The sequence below is a fragment of the Lycium barbarum genome, chromosome 1, assembly GCF_019175385.1.
Source record: "Lycium barbarum isolate Lr01 chromosome 1, ASM1917538v2, whole genome shotgun sequence".
In the NCBI taxonomy this organism is placed as follows: Eukaryota; Viridiplantae; Streptophyta; class Magnoliopsida; order Solanales; family Solanaceae; genus Lycium; species Lycium barbarum.
In genome coordinates, this window is record NC_083337.1 from 121538919 (window position 1) to 121548047 (window position 9129).

Genomic DNA, 9129 nt, shown 5'->3' on the forward strand with positions numbered 1-9129 from the left:
CCTGTTCATCATCATCTCTTGACAGTTATACAATCCACGACCATCATATTTATTATTCACTTACATCAACGTCACATTCCCTCAATTCGTTATCTTATTCTCTGTATATTTACAACTTTTTGACTACACTACACATTATGTTCATACTAATAACATCATTTATTACACACTAATATACTGTAAACACATTTTATTTTATTTCATTTTAACACACATCCATTATCATGTCACAATAATTTGTCATACTTTTCGTTACTTCCTTTGTTATTCTTCTACGTGTTGTATCATTATATTATAATCTCTATATTATATTTCTTCTGTGCAACACCTCTTTTTATCCTTGTTCCTGCATGTGCCACTATTGTACTCATACTCTTCCATTTCTTGTCATCTTTTCATATATTAACCTTCAAAACATATTATGAATTTTATACCCCATTCTCTTCCTTTTTCCTATTTCTGGGAAAATTTGGGCAGAGTTTCCTCTGTACTTCTTACTATCCCAGAACCTGCACGCAGGAAATACCAACAATGCCTCACAGGGCCAATATATATACACATATATCATATCGTATCATAGCCACACAGGGCTCCTAACTTCAAGTGAAAGGTATAAAGGTGTCGGGACTTACCTCACATATCGCACCTCAAGACGTACCTGATCCTTTAACGATCTGTTCTGTTATACTGTCCTACCCACCTTCTCTTTCATCCTCCAATTTTACATTTCAATCACATTTCAATATTTTTACCTTATCCGACATGCCTCTTTCGTACCGTTACTTACCTGTTCACTTTAAAACTTCAAATATTGTCAGTCTCTTCCTTCTGTCGATGTCGTTCTTCAGCTGAAATCAAAGGTTAGTACAAGAAATTTCATTTCTTATGGCTGGGCTCTATCGCACGATCTGAGATATGAAAGAAAGGTAACATCCTAAATGTCCTGTAGCTTCCTGTTTATAGATGTGGTGCACAACACACCGATAAACAAGACTCTACTAGACACGGTCGGTAGACACTCCGAGGACGAACTGCTCTGATACCACTTTTGTCACGACCCAACCCCGTAGGCCGTGACTGGTGCCCGATCTGGACACCCGTATACATACCTATTAGATATAGTCAAAATGAAACTACGAATAATATGGGACTTCACAAAAGAACTCTGAAGGTTCATAGCATCATCATATATGTATATTCAGATACACTGTCTCCTGAGGAGTCACAACTGATCATATCATGAAATAATACGCAAGCCAACAAGGCTGCTACAACAGAACGATAATATATACAAGCCGGCAAGGCTGCTACAGCGCTAGAACATCCATAATGACCATATAGGCACAACTAACCACATATGCACACAACTCACATACATATCTACAGACCTCTAAGAGTATCAACAGTAACATATGACGGGACAGGGCCCCGTTGTACCCATGGACAAAATCATATATATATATGCATATCAGGAAGTCGGTACCAAAATCTAGGCTCCGGAACAACGGAGGTCTCCAAGACAGTAGAAAGGGAATCCTAAGCTGGCGGATCACCAAAGCGAGTATCTGTACCTGCGGGCATGAAATGCATCCCCCCGAAAAAAGGGGGTCAGTACGGAATATGTACTGAGTATGTAAAGCATGAAATACAGTAATCAGGATCATAACTGAAATAAGAAGTACAGGAAACAAGTACAATGTTCAGAATACCAAAACACCTTGCCTTTGAAACATAAATCATGCATGTCAATATCATATATCATATGTTACATCCGACATTTTTGTTTATTCGAAAGATTCAAGATAAATTGATTTGTGATGAATAAGGCCACAATTGGACCTTACTTGGTATGAATGTGTAGGTTATGAATTCAATGGTGTGGAATTACGAAAGGTGGCCAAGGGCAAAATTGGAATTTTGGAAACTTGCCCATGAACTACAATATGTAACCAACAATTTTGGGCTCTAAAAGAAATAAGAAAAACAAGGCCCATTAAGGGATGGCCCAACCGGCCATTCAATGAAAAAAAAGGGGGCCCAAGTCCATAATTTAATTAGGTATATTATATATGGTGATACATATCCATAGAATGTTCAAGAAAGCAAGAAAAATAATAAAAAAAAAAAAGAACAAGGCATTTCGGGTTTGAGGAGAAAAGAAGAGAGAAAAGAAAGAAAATTTTTTTGAAGCCAATTCTTTGGTTTAAAAAGTTCATCTTTTGTGAAATTATTACCAAGTGCAAAGCCCTCTACAAGTTGGTACAAGTATTGTGGCAAGAAAGCAATTTTATCCTCCAAGTGAAGAACTTGAAGAAAGGTGAGGATTTCATGCTTTTGTTATGCTATAAATGGTATATGTATGTTGTAGTATGTGTGAATGAATGAAAAACATGGAAATTTTGTGTGTTGGAACTAAGGGTGTGTTGGCCGAATACATATATGTATATTGCATGATTTTGATGGTTTGAATTCATGTTGTAATTGAGTTATAGTATGGTGCAAATTGTATTAGGAATGAAAGTGGGATGAATTAATGGAAGTTGGGGGATATTGCATGTTGGCCGTGTGGTGCCTTGTATGAAAGTGGATGGATTGAATTTATTTAATGCAATACTTGTGTTGTTATGACTTTGTGAAGTAGATGGAAGGATAATGGTTAAGCTAAAACGAAGAATTTGTTGGTTAAGTTGTTGTCGGAAAGTATGTCGCTTTAGCGTGATTTCTTGAAATTATGATTAATGATAATGAACTGGGAATATGGAAATGTGTTTATGAACTTGTATGTTGAAAGTTAGGAAAAGATTGGAAAAGTAGTGACTTAATGGAAAGTTTGAATGTTTGTGTATCTTATGAATATTATGTGAAAATGGTATGGATGCCTCTGATGTATGTCGTAATGATTTTGATGGATAATGGATATGAAAATAATAAGGTTGGTTTGGAAATGCAAGTTTGAAACGAAAAATGTTTCGTTATGTCGAAAGATGGCTAATGATGCCTTAGTGTATGTCTTGATGTTTGTTGTTGTTTGGATGTCATTTCTGGGTTGTTGTGTTGATGAATTGAGCCGAGCTAAGTCTCGGGGATGTCGTATATACAGAGGAAATGCTGCCGAAATTTCGGTAGGCAAGTATGTGTAAAGTTGGAATATTGAAAGTTTGAAACTAACCAAACGGTAAACTTGACCATTTCCAGATTTTGGACGAAATTTGGATTGACGCCAAGCGAGCGTAACGCGTTATCGAGGTATGTGGAGCCTTTCCCTTTGTTCTTAGGCATGTTTTGGATGTGATAGGCTCGGCCGCGAGCCTTAAGTACGACTCCGTTCCCCGGAATTCGAGACGGAAAACCGCTCCAATTCCTTCAATTCATTTGAAGCTATTTTCTTGCAAATTGCCTTTAAAGTGAGTTTTTGTACAAAACCTCCCTAAACGGAGTCGGAACACTTCCAAACGATTATGGATGACCTCATAAGGTCTATTAGCGATAATTTACATATGTTGCCTCGAGTTGGTCCGAGGCGGGCCCACAAGGCCCGATATCTTCTGTAATACTTTAAATACTTCCCTTTTGTCCGATTTTCTCAGAAAACAATTGAACTATTATTTTGATTATGATACAAATATTTTTATGCAATTCTTACAAAATGATTTCTGAACATCTGAGAATCTGATTCTGCTAATAATCTGTCGTGCCTTCCCAAGTAGGATATAGGCGCGTACTATGCATACTATCTGGATACTCTGATTTTGACTCGCCGTTTGGCACCCTTCAGTTTGATTGAGTCTGTATGTTGAGTCTGTATGTAAGTAGTTTCTCATTTATCGGTTCGTGTCTGTCTCAATGCATTCCTTCACTGCGTCCTGGGCCAGGTTCTGTTATCGTGCATATTTCTCTGCATTGTTCACCGCGTCCCTCGGCGTGCGGGCCGGGATCTGTATGTCTGTATGATATTATGATCTGTGTATGGGGATGGCGGCCAGGATGGCATATGATCTGATCTGATTCTGTCTGTCCACCGCGTCCCGTACTAAGAGGGTCGGGTTCTGTTACCGCGCCCCCAGACAGGGCCGGGATCTGTATGAATGTATGTGTGTGCTATCTATATTTATATAAGCACATGCCACTGTATGATTCTGTATGACTCTGTACTACTCTGCATGCATAATTCTGTCCGACATACTTCTGTCTGTCCGTCTGAAAGACGACTACATCTGTATGTCCGTATGGATTCTGATTCTGCTCGTCTGTCCGTATTATGATTCCGTTTGTCTGTCCGAACCATAATTCTGTTTATTTGTATGGTACACGGTTCTGTATGTCTGTCTGGATCATGACTCTGTCCGTCAGTCTGATTTATGGTTCTGTTCGTTATATTTCTGTGACTCCGGTTCGGACTATGTTTATATCTGTTATGTTCTGCTTTACATACTCGGTACATTTTTTGTACTGACCCCCGTTCTTCGGGGGCTGCGCCACATGCCCGCAGGTACCGACGCACCAGGTGATACGCCGCCAGCGTAGGGTTCTAATTCTGCTATTTGAAGAGCTCCTTTGATCCGGAGCGTATACTTTTGGTATATATATCTTCTGTCTTCTGTATACTCTGTATGTATGGATATTCTTGGTACGGCGGGGCCCTGTCCCGTCATATTATTTTGTATGTCTGTAGAGGCCTGTAGATAGATGTGTGGGTTACGGGTTTCGTCTGTATGTTAGCCTTATCGGCTTATCTGTATGTTTCTGTATGTCCGGATAAATATATGTTTGCGCGCGTGCCGTAGTTGTATCGGCCTACTTCTGTAACTTCTGTTTTAAAAAAAAAAAATCTGTATGATTCGAATTCGATCGGGTAGGTACGGATGGGTACCCAGTTAGGGTACCAGTCGCGGCCCACGGGGTTTGGGTCGTGACATCATACTCAACCTGTTATGGTACGTAGTGACATAATTAGGTAATCATCCTGTACATATGTATATATATAACATGTCCCGGCCCTATAGTGAGGGACTCGGTAAATAAAATTATATCATCATCATGCATATATATAACGTGTCCCGGCCCTCTAGTGAGGGACTCGGTGAATAAAGTCATCATATGCCATCCTGGCCGCCATCACCGTATCATCATATCATCATATCATCATATACATATACATATACATATAACGTGTCCCGACCCTCTAGTGAGGGACTCGGTGAACAATGCAGTAAAGCTGTGCACGAAAACGTGTCCTGGCGCGGGACTCAGTGAAAGATATACTGAGGCATGCACGAGAAGAGTAGTGAGAAACCATATGCAATTTAAAATATTATCAAAGACTCAATGGAATAATTAAAACGAACTATCATTTGAAAATCACGACAATAGTCATAATAAAATACCTTTCGAATGCCACAGTGGATTATATCAAAATAGAACTCCTGGAATCATGTATACGTAACAAGATATAATAAAATAGCTTCTGGAAATCAAGGACAGTAGCCATCCTAGTGGCTCTAAGAGTAGGAACTCTTTGGAATCATAATATACATATCTTCTATTCGTTTCATAAGGATCATGCCAAAAAGAAAGAAGCGTTAACTTTACATACCTGTCAGCGACTAATCGTGAATCCTTTTCGCTTCGTCGCTCTTTTAGCCTATTTACATAAAAGTAACGTTATCGTTGGTAACTACATTTTCTGGTTCGCAAATCTATAGCACATTCTTCTATAGGACCTACATTTTAGTTTATATATTCTCGTTTAGGGTTTTCTATTATCTAAAAATTTAGCGAAAATTCGGCAGCATTTCCCCTATGTGTTCACCTATCCAAATTTTCAATTGCTCTCCTGTTGACACAGAAATACCAACAACAATATATGGATACAATTATATTTCCAATTCCTTCAATTCAACAAGAACAACAACATGTTCATATCAACGCAACTTCAATTCTACTTTCTAATCCTTTCGCCACATAATCCATGATAACAACCACAATAATACTAATTAAAATTAATGCACCATTATTAACTAGGACAGCCCCTACACAGCCTCAAACAGCACCTCAACATTAACATATATAATTCCTTTACTTTTAACATATAATCCATAACATTAATAATAATAACAACAATCAAATTCAGCCAAACTTGAACAACTCCAATTCTGTCCATTTCAACACCAACACTAATTATACAATTTTTCTTATTTCCAATTTCATCTAATACAAATTAATCTCTTCATTACAACACCATTAACTCCAATTACATTGCAAAAGAAGAAATCTTACCTCAACTTTAGTTAGGATAGATCCTACAATAGTTTGCACAATTCGCACCACTTCATGTTCTTCAACTTAAATCCCTATGTTGCTGCCTCCTTTGAACGTGTAAAACAGTTAGAACACTTTTGTGAAATTCAAATTCTCTTCCTCTTTCATCTTTGGAGTTGGCCGTGAGTGCCCAAGGGGGCTGTCATGGCTGTTCACAATTTTCCTCTCCTAGTCAAGATGAAATTAGTGGTTTGTTTGTGTTGGAGTGGGCTGGTCGTTCAAAGGGTTGCTGCCATAGCCATGGCCGTGAGTTGCCATGGCTAGGAGCTCCTCTCTCTAGTTTATAGGTCTCTTCCTCCTTCACTAATTTTATGAATGGAAAAATCTGATCCATGAGTCAATAGGTATTATTTATAGGCAGCCCCTCCATTTGCCACATAAGGGTCCCTTGCCCTTTTACACGTATAACTTGGCTGGCCTAATTTTTTTTTTTTCGTATTCATCAAATGTTCAAGGAACAACGTGCATGTGTACTTGTAGTGCTTGCAGCCCTTTAAATTATATCCATTAATTTAATCACTAATCCCCACTTAATAATCTAATCATGGTTAATTAATCCCTAATCTCCATTAATATTTCTACACCAATAGAAATTTGCAAGCAAGTCGTGCCATTTTAATATCGGGGATTAAAAGTCCTTGTCTCATGCAATACATGCTGCCACATCACCTCATATGTATGAGGATCACCCACTTGCTGCACCTCTCCATCATTTACGTGGAAATAATATTTATTCGATTTCCAATATAATTTTCGTATTTCTTTCATCTAGCAATGTAGATACGACTGAAAAATCAAATACATTTTGGAGAGAGGATATTCTTACCTTATATGCCAAGAAGTATTCTCCCTCCATCTCACTTCACTTTGACAAAAGCCCGGATTGAACAACGCGACAAAAATAAAATAATGACATCGAAGTAGTGAGCAAAACCCAAATATTATTCTTGAGAGAGAAAATTATTTTCTTCTTCCATAAAATACCAAGTCACCTTGATACTCTATCAATTCAAAACTGCGTTGTTTTCCATATAAATGGAAGTCACGTTGTTGCTTCCTTGCATAATGAAACAACAAAAAAATTAGCTAAAGAGACCGGTCAAAATAATGGTGCTGTAGGGCACATTTTTTGTTGTGCATATATATTGCCGCAAAGTTCCTTTTTCTTTCTTTAAAATGACAAGCCATCATGGTGTACTAGTCCCCTTTTCCATTTTACACGTGTAATCCCCTAGGTGTACATATAATTACTCATCACTAAAGTTTACACCTCATCCTTGTATGAATGTTATGTACGTGTCACTTTCAGCCAATATGAATATGGTCCACGTGCCATACTATTCATCCAACAATTCCCAATAATTTATCTACATCCACTACACCTCCCCCTTTTTATCCAATTACACCCATAATTAATTTCTTGATCTCAATTCACTTAAATAATGACCATTTTTAATACACTCCATTTGCTCATTGTCATGACCATGTGATATAACACTAGTCCATAGTCCCTTTTGGTACACATAAAATATTATTTTCAATCATCGTCGTCACACTCTTCCATCTTAAATCATTTCGGGGCTTCATTCCTCGTATACACTGAGTTCTTGATTTTCATGCTTGAATATGAACAAATCCTTTGGCTCGGGTAAATTTTCTCATATTGGATGGTTCAATTTCCTAGTCCAAAATACGGGCTATTATAGCTTGGACCGTATTTCATTCAAATAAATTTTGAACCTCGACAAAATTTAATTTTCTTCGATTTGTTTATCTTCTAATATTTACAACCCATCTGTACCATCACTCTAACCACCTATAAGCTTGGGGAATAACCTCGTTTCCGTTGCTAATGTCATTTAACTCACACGCTTTCCAACGTATGAAAACACGGGATGTAACAAAAGGGGCTGCACTCGTTAGGAGAAGTAAAAAATCAGTTTGGGGTGTGTGAAAGGGTGTACAGGCAAACAAATAGTCAAACTATTAATTGACACAAGTTCCCAAGTCAATTCTTGGGAAGACTAATGGTCACCTTGAGAAAAGAGTGTCCAAGTTCCTAATCACTTCTTGGGAAAACGAAAAGTCAAGTGTGCAAGTCCCTAGTCATCTTTTGGGAAGACGAGAAGCTACATTGAAACTTGTAGTAATTAAATTCCAAGACAAGTTTGTCAAGGCCTAGGGGCCGTGACGGGTACCCGTGGCTATCCACCCAGCACCACTCGTTCTACTCTTCATCATACTCATATTACACTTCTTTAATATTCATATGCTCATAATCATAGGAAAAAACATTTTTCATTTAAGAACATAGATACTTTTATAAACATAAGCCTTTCAGCTATCAATATATATATATATATATGTATATACAACAGTAACCTCGTGATATCACATAACCCAAAACTGCGTATCTACGAGCATCTACTAGAGTGCTAGACATAGGGGCGGGACAGGACCCCGTTGTGCCCAAAATATACATCTATACATAAAAGAAATAATCAAAGGCACCTCCGGAATAATGTAGTGCTCTCAAATCAGCTACTGGCTCCTACGAGTCTGGATCAAGATCACCTCCCTGTCTACCTGTGGGCATGAACACAACGTCCAAAGAAAACAGACGTCAGTACGAACATTGTACTAAGTATGAGAGGCATAAGTAATAATAACATGTCAATGATATACAGCAAACATCAAGTAAAGAGCAACTGTAACTGACTGTCCAATCATAAATAAATAATGCATGCTGGCTTACTTCCTAATCGTCGTCATATCATGTATGCAGAAATTTATAAGTGTATAAGCTGCCCG

General features: G+C 38.0%; 1 long non-coding RNA gene across 1 annotated transcript; it reads right to left on the reverse strand.

Annotated features, from left to right (window-relative positions):
• Positions 1 to 1165: 1165 nt before the first annotated feature.
• On the reverse strand, positions 1166 to 6712 carry LOC132645545 (uncharacterized). The gene is made up of 3 exons (XR_009584130.1): positions 6277 to 6712; positions 5594 to 5641; positions 1166 to 1571 (listed from the first exon to the last, which is right to left on the reverse strand). It is a non-coding gene; the product is annotated as an uncharacterized LOC132645545 (long non-coding RNA).
• Between the last annotated feature and the right edge of the window lie 2417 nt (positions 6713 to 9129).